The following is a 20,555-nucleotide window of genomic DNA, read 5'->3' as shown; positions in this document are numbered from 1 at the left end:
CTACGTATGTGGTTCACTCCCTCCCATCCCGCAAGTCTTTCCCCAAAAGATGCATTCTCAGGGAGGCCTTGTCTAGCACCCCATCCAAAATGTCAACACCCCCAGTATTTCATATCCTCTCCCTGATTCATTTCTTCTTCTCAACACATCTTCCTCTCTAATATTCTCTAGCCTACTTCCTAATCTTGCTTAATTTCTGTCTCTGCCCACCAGCCATGCAAGCATCTGAGAGCAGCAGGGAGCTTTGGATTATTTTGGTTTGGTTTTGTGTTTTGTACTTAGAGCAATTAGATTCATGACTAGGCTGGGCGTGGTGGCTCACGCCTGTAATCCTAGCACTTTGGGAGGCCGAGGTGGGTGGATCACCTGAGGTCAGGAGTTCAAGACCAGCCTAGCCATCATGGTGAAACCCAATCTTTGAAAAAAAAATTATAAATTTAAAAAAAAAAAGATCAGTGACTAATGCAGTATATAGAAGAGGGGGAAACGAGGAAGGAAGGAAGGAAACGAAATTTTCAGTATAACCCAATACGTCCTATAATGGAAGAAGAATTCGGCACCATGGAAGCACACAGAAAAGCCTCCTAGCCCAGACTTGGAAAGTCCAGAGGCTTTCCTGAGAACTGGAGGATGAGTCAGAGTCTGCCAGGTAAGGAGCAGAGAAAGGGAATTCCAGGAAGAGGAAGCAGCACACGCCAGTGCCCACACCTGCAGGGATACCTAGGTGCCATGGGAACTCAGTGCTTGGAAGCCACATGCAGCCGTGGCAGTGGTGAAAGGAGGGCTGGGGCTGAGTGAAAGAATCCTGCAGATTGTGAGAAGGTGTTTGGAATCCATCCAGAGAGCACAAGGAGCCAATGGAGCAAGTGGCCGAGTGCCATAACCAGATTTTCCCTTTGCAAACGCCAGAGTAAGGAAAATGGATGGGAGGAGAACAGGACTGGAGACACAGACATCAGTTAGGAAGATGCTTCGCTCACTCCACCGAAAGAGGTTAACGGATGAATTAGGGCAGGAGTCAGCAAATATTTTCTCTAAAGGGCCAGATAGTAAATATCTGGGGCATATTCAACTCTGTCTTTTTAGCAAGAAAGCATGGGCCGGAGCAGTGGAGCAGGCCTGTAATCCCAACAGTTTGGGAGGCTGAAGTGGGAGGATCACTTGAGCCCAGAAGTTCAAGACCAGCCTGGGCAACGGAGCGAGACCCCCATTTCTACAAAAAAAGTAAAACTATCCCAGCACTTTGGGAGGCTGAGGCTGGCAGATCACAAGATCAGGAGTTTGAGACCATCCTGACCAACATGGGGAAATCCCGTCTCTACTAAAAATACAAAAGTTTGGCATGGCGTTGCATGCCTGTAATCCCAGCTACTCAGGCAGCTGAGGCAATTGCTTGAACCCGTAAGGCAGAGACTGCAGTGAGCTGAGATCATGCCACTACACTCTAGCCTGGCTGACAGAGTGAGACTCCAACTCAAAAAAGAAAAATTAAAAACCAGCTAGGTGTGGTAGTACGTGCCTGTGGTCCCAGCTACTCAGGAGGCTGAGGCGGGAGCATGGCTTGATCCCAGGAGTTTGAGGCTGCAGTGAGCTGTGGTTGCACCACTACACTCCAGCCTGGGCAACAGAGTGAGACCCTGTCTCAAAAAGGAAAGAAAACAATAAAGAAATCAGCCATGGGCTGGGCACGGTGGCTCACGCCTGTAATCCCAACACTGTGGGAGGCTGAAGCAGGTGGATCACTTGAACCCAGGAGTTTGAGACCAGCCTTGGAAACATGGTGAGACACAATCTCTACAAAAAATTTAAAAAATTAGCTGGGCATGGTGATGTGTGCCTGTAGTCCCACCTACTCAGGAAGCTGAGGTGGGAGGATTGCTTGAGACCAGGATATTGAAGCATCAGTGAGCTGAGATTGCACCACTGCATTCTAGCCTGGATGACAGAGGGACACCCCATCTCAAAAAAGAAATCAGCTATGCATGGTATACAAATGAATTAACATGGCCCTGTTCCAATAAAACTTTATTTACAACCCAGTCAGCAGACAGACCAGGCCTGAGAGCCATAGCTTACTGACTCCTGAATTAAGGAGTAATAGAGGGAAATAAATGTATTAGAAGAATGTTTAAGAGATACAACTAGTAGAACTTGGTGGTTAATTGGCTCTGGGAGGCAGTCAAGGAGGTATCAGAGGCTGAAACAATCAGCACCCATGCCCATGAGTAGAGGCTGATCATGAGCCACTCAGAGACTCTCTGTATCTTCCTACTTCCAAGAAATTAGTGAAAAGTTGTGCAACTTTTTTAGTTTAATGTTAAAAAAAATTCTCCTATATATGCAATAAAATTTTCATAATGCATAAGAGGGTGCACAATAAAATCTCAATTTTCTTTTCCCCTGACCTCCGCTTCCCAGTTCCCCTACTTGCCACCATGCTGCATTCAACTATGTGCAGCCTCCAAGGGCACCAGGTTTCCATGGCATCCACCTTTCCTCCAGGTGCAGGGGTGTGTAAGGACACTTCCTCTTCCTGGAATTGCCTTTCTCTCTGCCCCTTACCTGGCCGACTCTGACTCCTGTGTTCCAGGGAAGAATGGCCTAAATTCCAATGAGGGAGAGAAAAGGATCCCCCTGTGGCCCTTCTGCCCAGGCGGGTCTAGGACCTGCCTTGAATTATAGGGATGATACCCCTCTAGGCCTGAGAGCCGCTGAGCGGCACTGTTAGCGTTTTCCTGCCCAGAAATGTCTCCCTCCTCTACCCTCCTCTGCCAGGTCTTCTGCAAGGCACCCTGTGCCTTTTCCTTTCACCTGACTCCTCCCCAGGTCAGATAAAGCTGGGAGCAGGAGGCTCCTCAAGCTCTACTGAGAATCAGAAAATATCAGGGTACGAGTGGGTGCAGTTGCCAAACGATGCCTGGAGGTGAGAGCAGTGAGGCCAGGACACAGGGGGGCTATCTCGGGTCTTCACAGGAAGGGAGAAGTGCCAAATTCTCTAGCAGTGTGCATCAGGCACTGAGGTTAAAATAATAATAAAATAGGCCAGATGTGGTGCCTCACACCTATAATCCCAGCACTTTGAGAGACCAATGCAGGCAGATCATTTGACTTCAGGAGTTCAAGACCAGCCTGACCAACATGATGAAACCCCATCTCTACTAAAAATATTAAAAAAAAAAAAATTACCTGGGTGTGATGGCATGCACCTGTAGTCCCAGCTACTCAGGAAGCTGAGGCAGGAGAATTGCTTGAACCCGGGAAGAAGAGGTTGCAGTTAGCTGAAATGACGCCACTGCACTCCAGCCTGGGCAACAGAATGAGACTCAGTCTCAAAAATATATATATAATAACTAAATAAACTCTAAAATAAATAGGCCAAGCATGGTGGCTCACACTTGTCATCCCAGCACTTTGGGAACCTGAGGCAGGAGGATCACTTGAGCCCAGGAGTTCATGACCAGCCTGGTCAACAAAGCGAGACCCCATCTTTAAAATAACATTAAATTAAATGAATAAAACAGAATAAAGTTTAAAAATTAAATGAAATAAAATGCCAAGGGGCCAGCCATGGGCCTCAGCGTGTGGGGCGAGCAGGCAGGAAAGTGGCCGGAAGAGGGACTGCTCCTCCTGAGCACGGTGTCCAGAAGTGGCTCCTTGTCAACAGTTGTAAAGGTCACATGCTGACGTGACAGTTGCTGAGGCTGTGATGCAAACACACGTAGGAAGCATTGTGCAAGTAGGCTCTGGAGACCCGCGGGCTCCTGGGCAGAGGGCTGCCTCTGTGTGAACATATCCCTCGCCACACCTGGCCAGGAGCCTCCCCCGGCCCCGTGACCCTTGGGTCAGCTCCCCATAAAAACAGTAAGTCAGCATGTGATTCAAAATGCAAATGTGCACTAGAGAGTTTAGAATACATCAACTGAAGGAGTAAAACCAGACTGTCTGCTTGTCTTGGATTCATTTTGTGCTGTACAAGGCTCAAAAGGAACCCAGATTCTGGCTGAAGAGGCCTTTTATGGGAGGCCGGCCTTGAAGGCGACAGGTTGAGACCTATTGCAAACCCTTGGTGGCCTCACCCACCCATACCCTCTGCAGCTTCTGCCCCCTCCATGCTCCAGGCTGGCCAGCAATCAGGCCTGAGGCAACTTCATGTGCACACTAGCTCCAGGAGGGACGGCCAGATGCTTCCTGCACCAGCAGGCCTGCTCCGAGGCTGCCTCCCAGAAGCCAATCCAGGCATGCAGACCTTCTTCTCAACATCTCAGGAAACAGAACTAACACATTACCCCCACCACACACACACAATACCTGGAACACTTCTGGCTTAAATGCCACGCCCAGCTGTGTCTGTGTCTGCACTGTTTGGGATTGATTGATAAGACGTCGAATGTGTTTCCACCAAGAGCTCCTTTGGCGGACTTATCATGTCTCACCACTCCCGGGCCTGTGCGCGTTTTAGAACGTGGCATCCTAGAGGTGACAGTGCCCTATCCCAGTGTTTGTTCTTTGTTTATTTGTTTGAACTCTATGTGCTTCCTTTTGGCTTTCAGTAACAAACCAGAGCTCAGGGGACAGGAAGAGAACTGTCCCCAGATGATGAACAGGGACAGCCACCCCCATCTTCCCCTCCTCCACCCCAGGCCATGTGCTTCCCATTGACACAGAGGTGCAACTGGAATGGGCTGTGTTCCTGGTGTTGACTATAGCCGGGGGCCTCTGAGAAGCTGGAGCAGTGTTGATGGGGACAGCTTCAGGGTCACCAGGCCCAGCTAGAACGAACTCCAGGCTGACCTCAAAGCAAAGTCCAGCATCAAGATGCGCTCCTGGGGCATGAGGTATGCAAGGCCTGAGACCCCATAGATGGAGGACGCTAGGCCACCTCGCGGGGCTCCTTCAGCAAGGCAGGAAAGCAGGCCAAGACCAGCACCAGGCTGCTGTCTGAAGATGGGAGGGGCAGGGGCAGGCCTGGCTCGGCAAACTCCAGCCTGTTATATGCAGACACAACTGGAGCCTCGCACACCCTGATACCTCCAGGGGGTACCCTGTAACCCCTTACAACTTCCTAAACAAACCTTGTCCACAGAGCCAGTTCGCCCCTATTCGAATCAGCTGTGTGGCCATGTCATTCGGTCTCTTTGTCTCTGATTTCTACAATGTAAAACAGGAAGGGAAAGTCCTAGCCTTCAAGCTAGCTGTAGGAGACCTGCAGGAGAGCCGGCCGCTGTCAGCTGTGGCTATGGAGACTCCCTTGGCCTTGAACGAGAAAAGAGCTCACTCAAATGCAGCAGCTTCTTTCCTGTTCTTCTTGGAAGGAAACCCTCTTTATATAAAAGGAAGGGAAAAGGAACTCAAGACTTTTTCTTCTTTCCTTCTAGAACCACTTCTAGAAGCCCAGGTAGGGTCTCTAATTTAGAATTAGCATATCCACAGTCTCTCTAAACCAGTGCTTCTATTAAAGCAGTAAATGGGAAGAGAAATTCCATGGCCTGCATCTAGCTTGTCACTGCAAAGTGATTCGCACACACACACACTCACACTCACACACACATGCACCTCTGATTGAAGCATTGCTGCTAAACTGATGAGACACCACTATATAACCTCTGGTTTTTAATTAAGTGCAGAAAGCCAACTAATCTATGCCATAAACTTAAGCACAAGCGTAGTTGAAAGCATTGATGCCACAAAAGACCAGGCCACAGACTGACTGGGGGCCGCTCTCCACTTGTAAGCCTCTTGCCTCACTCCTCAGGCAGCTGTAAGTCCTAAAAAATGTCCAATCTGCATATTCCACTCGTTAATACTGACCAAGCAGTCAAATATACTGCCATACTGTGTGAGACTCCAAAAGCCACAAGGATATACTTGCCTTTAGAGCATTAACACGAAATGTGATTAAGGAGAACACCTTAAAAGGAAGACATTTTAGACACGTGCTCCAACATAAATGGACCTTGAGAACATTACGCTAAGATAAGCCAGACACAAAAGGACAGATACTGAATGATTCTGCTTACAGGAGGTACCTAGAGTCATCAAAGTCACAGAAACAAAGTAGAAGGGTGGTCACCAGGGGCTGGAAGGAAATACTGCCGGCACTCACGGCTGCCGTCCCAGCCACTCGGGAGGCTGAGGTGGGAGCATCGCTTAAGTGCAGGAGGTCAAGGCTGCAGTGAGCTATGAGCATGCCACTGTACTTCAGCCAGTAAGACTCTGTCTCTAAAAAGCTACAGTGTACACTTAAAAATGGTTAAGATAGTAAGTGGGTTTTATTTTATTTTATTTTTGAGTCGGAGTCTCACTCAGGCTGGAGTGCAGCGGTGCAATCTCAGCTTACTACAATCTCCACCTCCCGGGTTCAACCGATTCTCCTGCCTCAGCCTCCCAAGTAGCCAGGCTTAGAGGCACCTGCCACCACACCGGGCTAATTTTTCTATTTTCTAGTAGAGACAGGTTTCTGCTCTACTGGCCAGGCTGGTCTCGAACTCCTGAGTTCAGGTGATCTGCCCACCTCGGCCTCCCAAAGTGCTGGGATTACAGGTGTGAGCCACCACATCCAGCCAGTAAGATTTACGTTACATGCACTTTGCCACAATTTTTAAAAGAGAAAATAAATTAGAACAAATAATCCCACATGAAGTTAAGAGGTAAGCAGGGCAGCATGGGCCAGGAGATCCTGGGAGTTGTGGAAGTCAGGGAAGGCTCCCTGGAAGAGGAAGAGTTCATGTGGCTGTCCACATCCTTGGTAATAAGCCAGGAAGAACTATCTACCAAAGTGTGAAGGCTGTCCTTAAACCCAATGACATCTATGCTAATCCAGGGCCACGACTCAACTATCAAGGAAGCTGCATCACCAAGGCTTGTCTATCACCAAGGTATAGCACGGTATGGTCAGCATGATCATGTGACCCATATTCTGAGACCAGGCAGAAAGTGAAGGGCACTGTTGACAACGACCATGGACAACAGCATGTGATCTCCTGGGATATACCAGGAACAGCCTAGGCGCGGGACTCAGGCAGACCCGGTTTCAAATCCTAGCTTAGGTACATACTTGGGCACATTGCTTTCTGCCTCCGAGCCTCAGTTTCCCCACCTGTAATATTTCTATCTCATGAGGTTATTGTAAGTAACAAATAAGATGAGAAAAACTCCCAGTCCAGGGCCTGACAAGTCCTATATATTACAAGCCTGTAATCTTTTATCTGCAATTATGGGAAACGGGGGTTCAGAGAGAGGAAAATCGAGGTTTTATTGTGCACCCTCTTATGTGTTGTGAATTTTTTACCCTATTCATAAATTTTTTTAAGATTAAACTAAAAAGTGCCCCCCACCCGACAAGGAAGCAGAGCCGCAGGAGTCTTTAAGTTATCCTGGGAGAGCTGGGTCCTGCCCCATCACTAATGCAATTCACACAGGCAGGTCCAGGACTGCTCCAGGTTTCAGGCTCCTCGTGTGTACCACAGAGGTGCCCTCAGAGATTCCAACCACAGATCGGTTGGGAAAACAGTGCCCAGCCTGGGTCTTCAACAGAAGGGATATAACTTGGGGAACTGGTTGCAAAGATGTTGGAGGAGCTGAAAAGTCCAATAGGGGTAGGGAAGCAACCCAGAAAGAAGCAACAGGAAGAAGTTTAGAAGTTTCTGCCCACTCTGAGCTTGGAAAGGGAATGTTATCTGCACCCGAATCCTACACTCTCTGGTAGGAATTGGAAGGATGGAGGGAAGGGCCACCCAGCCACAGAGGACCAGTGTTAGGTACACTGACCAGGCTGCAGAGAGACAGAGAAATGCCCTGGCATCTCCCCTCCCATAGCTCTTCAGTTTTTTTGTTGGTTTTTTTTGTTTGTTTTTGAAACAGAGTCTTGCTCTGTCACCCAGGCTGGAGTGCAGCAGCACAATCTCGGCTCACTGCAACCTCCCCCTCCCGGGTTCAAGCGATTTTCTTGCCTCAGCCTCCTGAGTAGCTGGGATTACAGCCGCCCACCACCACACCCAGTTAATTTGTGCATTTTTAGTAGAGACAGGGTTTCGCCCTATTAGCCAGGCTGGTCTTGAATTCCTGGCCTCATGATCTGCCCGCCTGGGCCTCCCAAAGGGCTGGGATTACAGGTGTGAGCCACCAGGCCCGGCCACCCCTTCAGTTTATCCTCACTGACTCCCTGAGGCCAGCCAGAAGCCAGGAGCAAGGGCTCCTGAGAAATGTAGCTAAGAAGACAGGACTGCCGTCCAAAGCAGAGCACAGCATCCAGGAAAAGCACCACTGCAGTGCAGCTGCGAAGCTGGGGTGGTTGCTAGCTCAGAAGGGATTTTTCCACTTTTGTTTGGCATTTCTGCCTCCCTGGCATTTCTGTTTTAGATGCCCTTATGCAAACTAATTGAATTCAAAGTTTCACAGAATGGAAGCTTTTTAATTAGCCTGGAAATCTCACACTTGGGGCCTGTCCATCACTTCTGAATCCCCCAAGCAGATTTGTGTCCTCTGACTCCTCTCACCAAACTGAGCGACTCATGGCTCACACCTGCTCTGCAAGGCAGGCTGTGCTAGGCAGGTGTGAGATGCTGGGAACACAGAGAGTTGGATTCCACCTGGTCACTGGGGGAGGAGGCAGCGGCACAACAGGTTTCCACACCACCTGGAGGGCAGGCGCATTACTTCCTCCAACAGGGCTGGGCTTCCAGGTAGAGACCAGACAGAGGTCACTGTGGTCCAATGGGCTGAGCCATAATTAGGAACTCAGTTGTTCTTTGTTTAAATCCAGCTGAGGCATCCAACCTTGTGTGACCTTGAACCAAACAGAATTCTTAGGATGCAACCTGCTTTACAAGATGAGAAAGACACGAGTAAGAATGTCAGCAGACTCTGGAAGGTAAGGGAACAATCCTGATAACGCCCAGCGCTCACACCATGCCCTTCCTCCGAGGCGGGCTCTTAAGTACCATCTGGCTTGTCCTTGAAATCATCCTTGGGAAGGCAGGGAGAGGAAGGACCATTATCTCCATTTTACAGAACCAGGCCCTGAAAGAAAACAATGACCCACACAGTGGGTCATGCTGGCGTTAGACTCAAGGCTGCATCAGTGTTGGCCCTGACCCATTTCTTCTACCCTATGGAGGACCAGTTATCTCCTTAGCCCAGAGGCCCCAGTGACTCCAAGGAAGGTCTGGAGGGAGACACTCTTTGCTTTTAGGTCTAAAAAGGGGAGAGGAAACAAGAGACCAGGGGACAAAGGAAAAAGGGAAGGGAGGAAAGCAGAGATAAAGATGGGACATGGGAAGGGGCAGGGTGGGCACTAACAGGTCGCCAGGACTCCTAATGACAGCATGTGTGAGAACCCGGCTTGGCAAGCTCAGTTTACCAGCCTTAAAGGCTTTGATGCCCTTCCATCATCACCCAGCATTACTGGAAATTCACTAGGGTTATACGTTCAGAATACAGAGCCACTCCCCTTCATTTCTGAGCAGGGGTAGCTCCCATATCTGCCAGCCTTTTTCCTCCCCTCAGGGCCCAGTTTACGACACTCGAATGTTTTGTTCCCTGTTGTAAGGTGCTATTGTGTAAGGTGGGAGAACAGATAGATACTCCTGTGGGTGTGCTAGAGCTGAAACGCCTTTATCTAAATCTGAGCAACGGGTGCTTTCACACACAGGGAGAGTGGTTTCTGTTATCTTCCTGTAGGGCTGCGAGGGTCCTTGCCTTTCCGCCCACAGCAACATATCTGGGCCCATGTCGAAGGCAAGCCCTCACCACACTTGGGCTGCTGTCATTTACCAAGCACGTCAAAGGTTGGGAAAGCCGTGACTAACGAGTCTAGCTTGTGCAAGACTCATCCTCTTGCCTCTCTCTCACCATCACATTCCCAGCTGCAGTAAAGAGGAGGACTCTGGCTGGGTCTTTGGCTAAGATGACACATGGCAGCCCCGCTTGCTGAAACGTCGTGACTCTTACCCCTCATCGGAAGATGCGCACAAACTCCACTTTGGCTAGTTTGCAGTGATCCAGAAAGTAGATCTTTATAACAGAAAAGCTTCCTGGACTGCAGGCAGAGCTGTCGCACGGCATCCAGGCCATAATTCTGATTGTCCCCTGTAAATCGGGACACACTCCTCAGCCTGCCCACCTTGCTGTTTGCCATCACAGAAATGCACTCGAGTAGCTCACCTACGTTGTTACAGATAAACCACAGGCCACGCTTGTAGCACTCCTCTCGGGGTGTGAAGGGGAAGTGACATTTATTCCTTGATTAATGTTGTCTCTCTCTGTCCCCAGAGTCAGTAAACAAACAAGCTGTCCTTGGAGCAAGCAAGTGCCTCCCTTTCGGTATGTCCCCCTCTCTGAGCGGCAGCCCTGCACTGAAGCCAATAGTCGTCCCTCAGCCGTGTACAGGACAGGCATTCTTGGACCTCAGAGTCCTGCTGTAGCATTTTGAGGGCGCCAAGTTATTGATGGGGACAGGTGCTCATAATTCAGCATAACCCACCCAAGCCATATTTCACTTTTTCTGGAAACCTCTTGATTTAGGAATGAAAGCCCCTGGCTCCTCCTGGGCTGGGCTGGCCAGTAAACCTCTCAGTCTGAGTTTGCTGAGGTGGGTTGCTAAATTTAAGTGCCAGTTTCCACACCATGTGATGGTGTGTGACAGGCCAGCTCACCCTGCGAGTTAGCCAAGGGGTTTTAAATAAATGCTTTCTAACGGAAAGGATGATAAAGATTCCTGTTATTCACCAGTGAGCCTGGAGACCGGACTGGTCCGGTTTTTACAACTGAGCCACAGCGGTGTTGATCTCATGAGCCTTGTCACTACTTCCCACTGTGGCTTGACTAGGACAGCCTTAAGGGGCCTGCAGAAAGCTGCAGCTGGGTAGTCAGGAGACCTTTGCCAGCCCGGTCTGTCCAAGGTTGCTGTGACCTTGGAAGGCAAATAGCTCTGTGGGCCAGCGTCAGCCTCTGCGTCTGCAAAGTGGCATGCGTAGCAGGTAATGCTTGGAGCTTTCAGGAAGCACATTACAGATATGCAAAGGCATTGCTGTTGGTGAAACGTCCGCAAACATCAGGCAACTAGCCACTGAAAGCGGCGTTTTTCTTGCTCTTATCCTTTAAAATACCAGTGGAGACAAACTGATGCTGCTATTTGTATTTTCCTCGACAATTTCCTTACGAAGCCCTGTAATCACTGAATGCTCACTCAGTCTTCCTTCAGAAGTGTTTCAACGTGTGACCTGAGACACAGCAGCATCAGCCTCAGCTGGGTGTTTGTGAGAACTGCAGCATCTTGGCCTTTCCTGCTGAATCAGAACGTGCTGCTTCAAACGCTCCCAGGTGACTCGTCTGTAGTCAATGCTGGGAAGCACTGGTCTACAGTCATGTTTCTCAAGCTTGAATGCACATCTGAATCCCCCAGAAGGCTTGCTAAAACCTTGCTGGGCCCCACCCCCACGTTTCTGATTCAGTAGGTTTGGGTCGGGGTCTGCGAACTTGCATTTCTAGAAAGTTCCCTGGTGATGGTGATGCCGCTGGTCCAGGACCACACTTTGAGAACTTCTGGTCTTTCTCGAGCAGCTGTTTAGTGATACCTTCATTCCCAGGTCACTAAGGGTGAATAACAGCTCTCATTATATATGCTGGCTTTCTCAATCCCCAGAATTACTGGGGTCTCCTTTTAATATGTCTTCATTTCTTTCTCTTTAATCATTCTTGATCCCACCTGTGATTTCAGTATTTGTTTCTTTATCTGTCTTTCATTGGGAAGCTGTAGACACAGAAAACCAGACAGCTCTGTGCTGTGCAAAAATGGATTTCACGAAAATCCTACTTTTTTTCCCCCATGTAGTTGTTCTAAAATTCCACTTGTTTTTTGTTTGTTTGAGATGGAGTCTCTCTCTGTTGCCCAGCCTGGCGTGCAGTGGTGCAATCTCTGCTCACTGCAACTGCCACATCCCAGGTTCAAGCAATTCTCCTGCCTCAGCCCCCTGAGTAGATGGGATTACAAGCACCTGCCACGACACCCAGCTAATTTTTGTATTTTTAGTAGAGACAGGGTTTTGCCATGTTGGCCAGGCTGGTCTCGAACTGCCTGGTGATCTGCCCACCTCGTTCTCTGAAAATGCTGGGATTACAGGCATGAGCCACCATGCCAGGCCCAAATTCCACTTTTCTTTTCAACTAGAGTCATACTGCTGGCCCATAAGGAGCTTGTGACAATGTGACTACTGCAGGATAACCAAACCGATTTGCTGCAGTACCATTTTTATTATTATGTTTAAGCCACACAAGCAATATAGTGACACATTTGATTAAAGCAGTCAACACTGGGCCAAGCCCAGTGGCTCATGCCTATAATCCCAGCACTTTGGGACACCAAGGTGGGTGGTTCACATGAGCCCAGGAGTTTGAGACCAGCCTGGGCAACATGGCAAAACCCCATCTCTACAATAAAATACAAAAATTAGCCTGGTGTGGTGGTGTACACCTGCGTTCTCAGCTACTTGGGAGGCTGAGGCTAGAGGATTGCTTAAACCTGTGAGGCGGAGGTTGCAGTAAGCTGAGTTTGTACCACTGCACTCCAGCCTGGGTGATAAAGCAAGACCCTGTCTCAAAAAATAAAAAAATCAACACTTGAGAATAGTAAATTAAACCCACACCCTCCCCATCGCCTAATCCACGCTCCTTCTCAGAGCTAATAAACATTGGCAGTTAGGTGTGTGCCTTCCATGCCTTTTTATATACCTACACATTTACATGAAGAAATATGTTTAGGATTTTTTAAAAATTACAAGTACTGTTAATAAAACTTCCTTTTATTAATAAACAATATTTTTCAGAAATTATTTAATATCAATAAATGGACTACATTCTTTTTAAGGCTGCAAGCCAGCTGGATATGGTGGCTTGGTAGCTTGGGAGGCTGAGGCGGGAGGATTATTGAGGCCAGGAGTTTGAGACCTGCCTGGGCAACATAGAAAGACTCTATCTCTATAAAAAGTAAAAAAAAAAAATTGCCAGGCATGATTGTGCATGCCTATAGTCCCAGCTGCTCAGGAGGCTAAGATGGGAGGACTGCTTGAGCCTACAGGTTTGAGCTGACAGTGAGCTATGACCACACCACTGCACCCCAGCCTCAGCAACAGAGTGGGATCCTGTGTCTAAAAATAATAATAGTAATAATAAATACATACTTTTTTAAAAGGCTGTCAGAGGAAATGTAAGGAAAAGTAAAAAAGCTGTATGGCTATATTTTATATCATGGCCATACTATAGCCATTCCCCTATTGATGGCCACTTAAATTATTGCCAATAGTTTACCATTACCAGAAATATTAAATTAGTACTCTCATGAGGTTCAACTAAGAAGTTGGCCTCCAAAAAGGCTGTATCAATTTCCATTACTACCCCACACACACATGGAACATGCTTATTTCCCATGGAATCAACATGAATGCCCATCAATGAAAGATTGGATAAAGAAAATGTATATATACACCATGGAATACTATGCAGCCATTAAAGAGAATGAGATCATGTCTTTTGCGGGAACATGGATGGAGCTAGAGGTTATTATCTTCAGCGAACTAATGCAGGATCAGAAAACCAAATACTGCATGTTCTCACTTATAAGTGGGAGCCAAATGATAAGAACTTATGAACCTACAGAAGTAAACAACAGACACCGGGGTCTACTTGAGCGGGGAGGGTGGGAGGAGGGAGAGGAGCAGAGAAGGTAACTATTGGGTACTGGGATTAATACCTAAGTGTAAAATAATCTATACAACAAACATTCCTGACATATGTTTACCTATGTAACAAACCTTCACATGTACCCTGGAACCTAAAAGTTTAAAAAATTAAATTAAACAAAAACAAAAAGAAAGTGTTTATTTTAACCTTCTCACCAATACTGGCTATTACCAATCTTTCACATCTTTACCAATATATATATATATATATATATTTTTTTTTTTTTTTTTTTTTTTTTTTTTTGAGACGGAGTTTCGCCCTTGTTACCCAGGCTGGAGTACAATGGCGCGATCTCGGCTCACCGCAATCTCCGCGTCCTGGGTTCAGGCAATTCTCCTGCCTCAGCCTCCGGAGTAGCTGGGATTACAGGCACGCGCCACCATGCCCAGCCAATTTTTTGTATTTTTAGTAGAGACAGGGTTTCACCATGTTGACCAGGATGGTCTCGATCTCTTGACCTTGTGATCCACCTGCCTCGGCCTCCCAAAGTGCTGGGATTACAGGCGTGATTGAGGCTAGTTCATTCTCCAAACTTGCTTTTATCTGAGGAGTGCTTGAGGTTAAACATTTCTCCCTAAGAATACCAGTCATTCTATTTCCCTTTCTAGAATTATTCAGATCCTCTGTCCTTTTTCTATTGGCTTATCGGATTTTTGGTGTTTTTTGTTTGTTGGTTGGTTTTGCAGTAGGGAACACAGGAGCAATCATCTGGATATTAATCTTTGGTCTATTTTTAAAAGTCATAAAGTTTTATCCAAATCTCTCACTTGACTTTTAATAGCATGCTTTATTTTATCTTTTGTTAAAAGATTTTAAAACTTCTAATTTTCATGTAGTCCATAATACTCTTTCATGCATTGCTAGAAATCAAATTCTAGAAATCTTCAGTATTATGGAGGAGAAACAGCCTCTTGGATGTGAATGAAAAGAACTTAATAGAGAAAATTGTAAATAAAACTTAGTAGGAAAATAATGAATTCATTTAGCTCTCACCTTCCCTTTTCTTCTTTCTAGCTCCTTTATCTTTTGGCGTGAAGTTTTGGTTTGGTAGGAGGTTTATAAAAATACGTGCACTGGTTTAGGTGATTTAAAGATTTGTATGGAAGAGTTGAAATGAAGTCAAAGGTGGCTGCTAACGGGAGGCAGTTCTCCAGGGGTCTCTCTTGTTTCTGATTTTCTTGCAAGCAGAAGCACTGACTCTGCTCCAACCTTTGCAAGGATGTTTGCATAGAGAACAGCCATAGATCATGTCTTCCCCCAGGCAAAGGTTGGCAGGTTTACTTACGGCCCATAATAAAAGATTGGGGTTTCCTAAACTCAGGGCTCCTCTCCTGTAACACACCCTGTTTGTGGAATTGTCACCTGGCCCTGCTTGCCTGCCCTGTGGAAACTGGGGCTTGGGGAACCAGTACAAGAAAATGATGGTACTCAGGCTACTGCTACTGCTGTAAGTAGTAAACTGTCCTTTATCTGCAAACCAGGAGTCCCGTGTCTTCTGCCAGCATCTTGAAACTGGCAGGCTCACTCGTTAACATTGAAAATAGGGTAAAATCTCAGAACCTTCACCGTTCCTGACAGTCACCACATAATGGAAGGTTAAAACACTTAAAACTCAGCTCTTATTTCAGTCAGATTTAACCATCTGCCTACAATACAAAAGTCACCCAGTCACATTCTTCTCTTAAACTGAACAGTTCTTAAATGGTTAGGGAAAAGAGAAATTCACTGTAAGAATTTTTTTCTATCTCGTATATAATTCTTGCAAGTCTAATATTTCAAAAGCTGTTCATGTGGGTGAAATAGATTTACTCTGTTCATTTCTCTGGAGAAATGAACTTACAGACTAAAAATTTCAACCTAATAAATAAAGACAAACAAAGTTTAACAGTTAGAGTTATCCCAAAGAGAATAAAGTTTGAGGTCACAAGCTCACTACTGGCTTAGGTGACCTCTAGGTCCCATAGGACCTCTACTAATGGGGCAGAGATTAGACTAGATGATGACAACAGTCTCTTCAAATGGAAGATGCTAGTGGGGAGGGTGTTGTTTCAGTGGACCCACTAATCAGATGTCTTTTCACACCACATCATGAAGCAGGTGAGCTGGTGGAATCAGCTGGGACTCAGAAGACCGCACTTGAGGAGATCATCATGAGTTGAAGGTCTCTTGCTTAGTCTCACAGAAACTCCATCAAGCCTAGTTCACCTGGGAGTCAGTTGGTGCTGACAAATTAAAGAGCCTGATTGACAAACTAGAAAGCCATGGCCTTAAAGTTTTCTTGTCCAATAGCTAGGACACCCCCTCTCCACCTGCTGTGTACTAATGAAGCAGAATTTTTTTAGCCAGACCTGTGTAATACACCAAACCAAAGGGAAAGGAATTGAATGACGCTGGAGCTTGCTTCATCTGATAGGATGCATTAGACAGAGGCTGACGGAATATCTCTTACCGAATGGTGAATAAACTTTTTTTAGTGACCAGCATGTTCATGTTCGCTAAACACAATGTCTTTCTCCTTTGACAGTGCTGGATGAAATACTCTTAAGTTTGTCCTCCCTTTCGGCACCCCCAGAGGCTCAGGTCCCTTCTGTTTGCCCATGGTGACAAGATTATGCACTATTTGTGGTCCATCCCATTTAAGAAGAGCTGCTTCCTAAAGCCATCTAAGAAAAGACCATAATTTCTTTAGTCCTGAAAGTGTGTGAAGCACCCAGAGGCTTAGTTTCTAGTGGCAGCTCTGCCACATCCTAGCTGGTGTCCGTGTGCAGAATTACCTCACTTCTGTAAGCCTCACTTCATTTGTAACCTACTTATTTCTGGTTAAAGGTTGATCATGTACATAAAAAATATAGGCCGGGCACTGTAGCTTATGCCTGTAATCTCAGCACTTTGGGAGGCCCAAGGTGGGCAGACTGCCTGAGTCCAGGAGTTCAAGACCAGCCTGGCCAAACCCCGTCTCTACAAAAATACAAAAATGACCTGGCATGGTGATGTGTGCCTGTGGTCCCAGCTACTTGGGAAGTTGAGGTGGGAGAATCACTAGAGCCTGAGAGGTTGAGGCTGCAGTGAGCTGTGTTCGTGCACTCCAGCCTAGGCAGCAGAGTAAAGCCCTATTTCAAAAAATATATATAGCAACAAACGTGAACTCTCATGTGAACTGTGGGCTTGGGGTGATAATGACGCATAGATATAGATTCACTGATTGTAACAAATGTGCCATTCTGGTGAGGGTTGTTATAAGGGGTGGGAGGCAGGGGACCGGAGGTGGGGAACAGGGAACTCTCTCTACCTTCCTCTTAATTCTTCTGTGAACCTAAATCTGCTCTTAAAAAAATGAAGTCTTTAGGGCTGGGTGCCGTGGCTCATGCCTATAATCCCAGCACTTTAGGAAGCCAAGGTGAGTGAATCACAAGATGAGGAGTTCGAGACCAGTCTGGCCAAATGGTGAAACCCCATCTCTACTAAAAATACAAAAAAATTAGCTGGGCATGGTGGCACACGCCTGTCATCCCAGCTACTCAGAAGGTTGAGGCATGAGAACTGCTTGAACCCGGAGGTTGCAGTGAGCCGAGATTGCGCCACTGCACTCCAGCCTAGGCGACAGAATGAGACTCCATCTAAAAAAAAAAATTAAATATTTAATAGAAGTAAGCACATAATAAACTCTAAAAATCCTTACTGAGATGTAAATGTCTAAAAAATGTATAATTGTCATAATAACCGTAGAAAATCACAGCACAAAGGCCACGTTACGATCATCGGTTTTCTCGCATGCAGCTCATCCCATTCATGGTGTGAAAGGCTCATTCGCTTCGATTTTAAGCAGTGCCTTTTTTTTTTTTTTTTTTTATCTTGCCTTACGCTCTGGTTTCCATCTTATTTTTGAGGCTCATAGCTACCTAAGCCACGGTATGTGCAGAGAGAGATTTTTTTTCCTGCCGATTGTATGAAAAATTGTGCAAAAGGGGTTATCATCCACAAAAGCGTGTGACATTGGGAGGGACCTGGTATAGTGAGCAGAGTTTCCCTGACTCTTTCCCTGAGAACAGGATGTTTTGTCAAGGATAGGCAACAAGGGGCACAGCAAAAAGACAAAGGGATATGCCAGCCACAAAAACCACGTAGGCCCGGGACAGGACTGCAAAGCCTGACACTTCTGCCACAGCAAACTAGAGCGTGGCGAGATTAGCTTTTCAGACTCCCGGCAAGGACACTTCCCTCCCTGGGAAGGATGATCGCCTCACCAACACAAGCACTGGGTGCTTTCCATTTCTATCCGGGCGTGCTGACTGGAACGAGGAAACTCAAAAGTGCTGTAGAAAAATAAAAAGTGGCCCAAATTCTGAAAATTCTTTTTTTTTTTTTCTTTTTTTGACATGGAGTTTCACTGTTGTTACCCAGACTGCAGTGCCATGGCACGATCTCAGCTCACCGCAACCTCTGCCTTCTGGGATCAAGCAATTCTCCTGCCTCAGCCTCCCGAGTAGCTGGGACTACAGGTGCGCACCACCATGCCCAGCTAATTTTTGTATTTTTAGTAGAAACAGGGTTTCACCTTGTTGACCAGGATGGTCTCGATCTCTTGATCTTGTGATCCACCCGCCTCAGCCTCCCAAAGTGCTGGGATTATAGGTGTGAGCCACCGTACCCGGCCTGAAAATTCTTAAAATTAAAATATTGTAACTCAAAGGAAAATAAAGAGCATGAGTTGTAATTTCTCCAAGCTACTTCATTCATTTTCAACACCAAAAACCCAATGCCAGTCTTACATAGTAATCCACTTACTGTCGTTGAAACCCGAGGTGTGAAAAGTTCTGTGTTGACAAAGCTTTGCATCAGCTGCTGCCACTAAACAACATGTAAAAACTTGCCGTTGAATTTTAGCTTTAGAACAAATAAGCGCTTTTCCAAACCCACCCAGGAGCCCAGGCTGTCACCAGGTCTACAGGTGTGCTCTGAAATCAGACACTATCAAGAAATTCTATCGTGCTAAAATGAACAAGGAGCCGGGACGGCACAATCCATCATTTTTTAATGTGTTTTGGGAACTGTCTTAACAAGTGTGGAAGTGTCCCAGCGAGATCTTTTATTCAGCTTCCACTGTGCATATATTAAGCCAGTGTGCATGTGTGTGCATGCACACGTGTTCATGTCTGCATTCTATATTAAAAGATATCAGGGCAAGAGTGATAAATAAGATGAAGCAGTAAGAGGGCACCAAAGACCATAATTAAAGGCGCTTGAGAGCAGTTAGCTGGCCTTAGTTATTCATTCAACCAGTCCCATTTATTTTGCTGCTCCGGGGTGGCTGACACTGTTCTGGGTCCCAGGGGAGACACAAGCCACTCTCAGGGAAACCCCAGTCTAATTAATATACAAATAGCAGTGACACCATGCAGACACGCTACAAAGGAGGTGAAGTGCTTTGGTGGCTCTGGGTGACAGTTATTGCCACATATCATCTTCCAGGAGTCCTGGGCCACCTGAAAACAAACAAAAAAAAAAAGGTGGGGGGACTTGATGAATAAGTTTTTCTTCCAGGTGTGAAGGTCGTTCAGTCTTTTGTGGCAAAGAAATATAAAATGCATGGAAAAAAGAAGAGGTTATACAGATGAATTATGAAAAGAAAGGAGTGGAAAGACATTACATCTGTGTATGGAATACACAAAGATTTTGCTAATTTTTGGTCATAAAATTTATAATGACAAATTACACACTATCCTTACAAATCCTATGCGTAACACATAAGGCAGAAATGGGCCCCAGTGTTTTGGTTTTGTTTTTTTTTTTTAATAGAAACAAGGTCTCACTTACGTTGCCAAAGTTAGATTCTAACTCCTAAGCTCAACTGATCCTCCCACCTCAGCCTCCTTCAGAGAGGGGACTACAGGTGCACACCACCAACAACCTTACCCTGTCACCCAGGTTGGAGCTCACGACAGCTCCAACATCCCAGGCTCAAGTGATTCTCCCACTTCAGCCTTCTGAATAGCTGAAACAACAGGTGTGTGCCACCATGCTGAGCTTCATTTTTTACTTTTGTAAAGATGGAGTCTCACTATGTTGCCCAGGCTGATCTCCAACCCCTGGGCTCAAGCTATCTGCCCACCTCTGCCCCCCGAAGTGCTGGGATTGCAGGTGTGAACCATCATGCCCAGCCTACACCAATGTTTCCTTTTCCACTGATGTTGCACACAGAAACTGCCTTCCTAAGAGATGGGTCAGCTAGGTCTCTCCTTGGCCAGCATATTCACAACTGCGTGATGATGTGTACAGACAAAAACTCACATACTGGACTTCCAGTTCACAAGTCACCTCCTCCGGGAAGCTACCCTGAATTTAATCTATTCCTCTAGTTGATTGAGTGCCTACTTTGTGCCCAGGACTATGTCAGAGGGTGGTTGGTGCCCAGGGTTAAATGAGACACCATTCAGCTCACACTGAGATGCCAGCCCACTATGCCCCGTCCCTGTGTTCTCACCAGCCTCTTCTCTAAGGATTGAGTTGCTCGTCCAAATCCCTTGATAACCTGTAAAGTCCTTAGGCAGAGATGATAGCTTTGATTTTTGCATTCCCAAAGCCTGGCACATTCTAATTAGAAGGAGAAGCAGCTCACCTCACAGATACTTTTTGTTTACTCAAGCACTGTATAGTATTTATAACTATAGGTTGCACGTGCATACACACAAAGTTTGGCCCATATATATAATTATATATATCTAATTTTTTTTTAAGGTGGAGTCTCACTCTGTCACCCAGGTTGGAGGGCAGTGGCACAATCTCAGCTCACTGCAACCTCTGCCTCTCAGGTTCAAGCAGTT

This window comes from Callithrix jacchus, chromosome 4 (genome assembly GCF_049354715.1).
Source record: "Callithrix jacchus isolate 240 chromosome 4, calJac240_pri, whole genome shotgun sequence".
NCBI lineage: Eukaryota > Metazoa > Chordata > Mammalia > Primates > Cebidae > Callithrix > Callithrix jacchus.
This window is presented reverse-complemented; position numbering follows the sequence as displayed.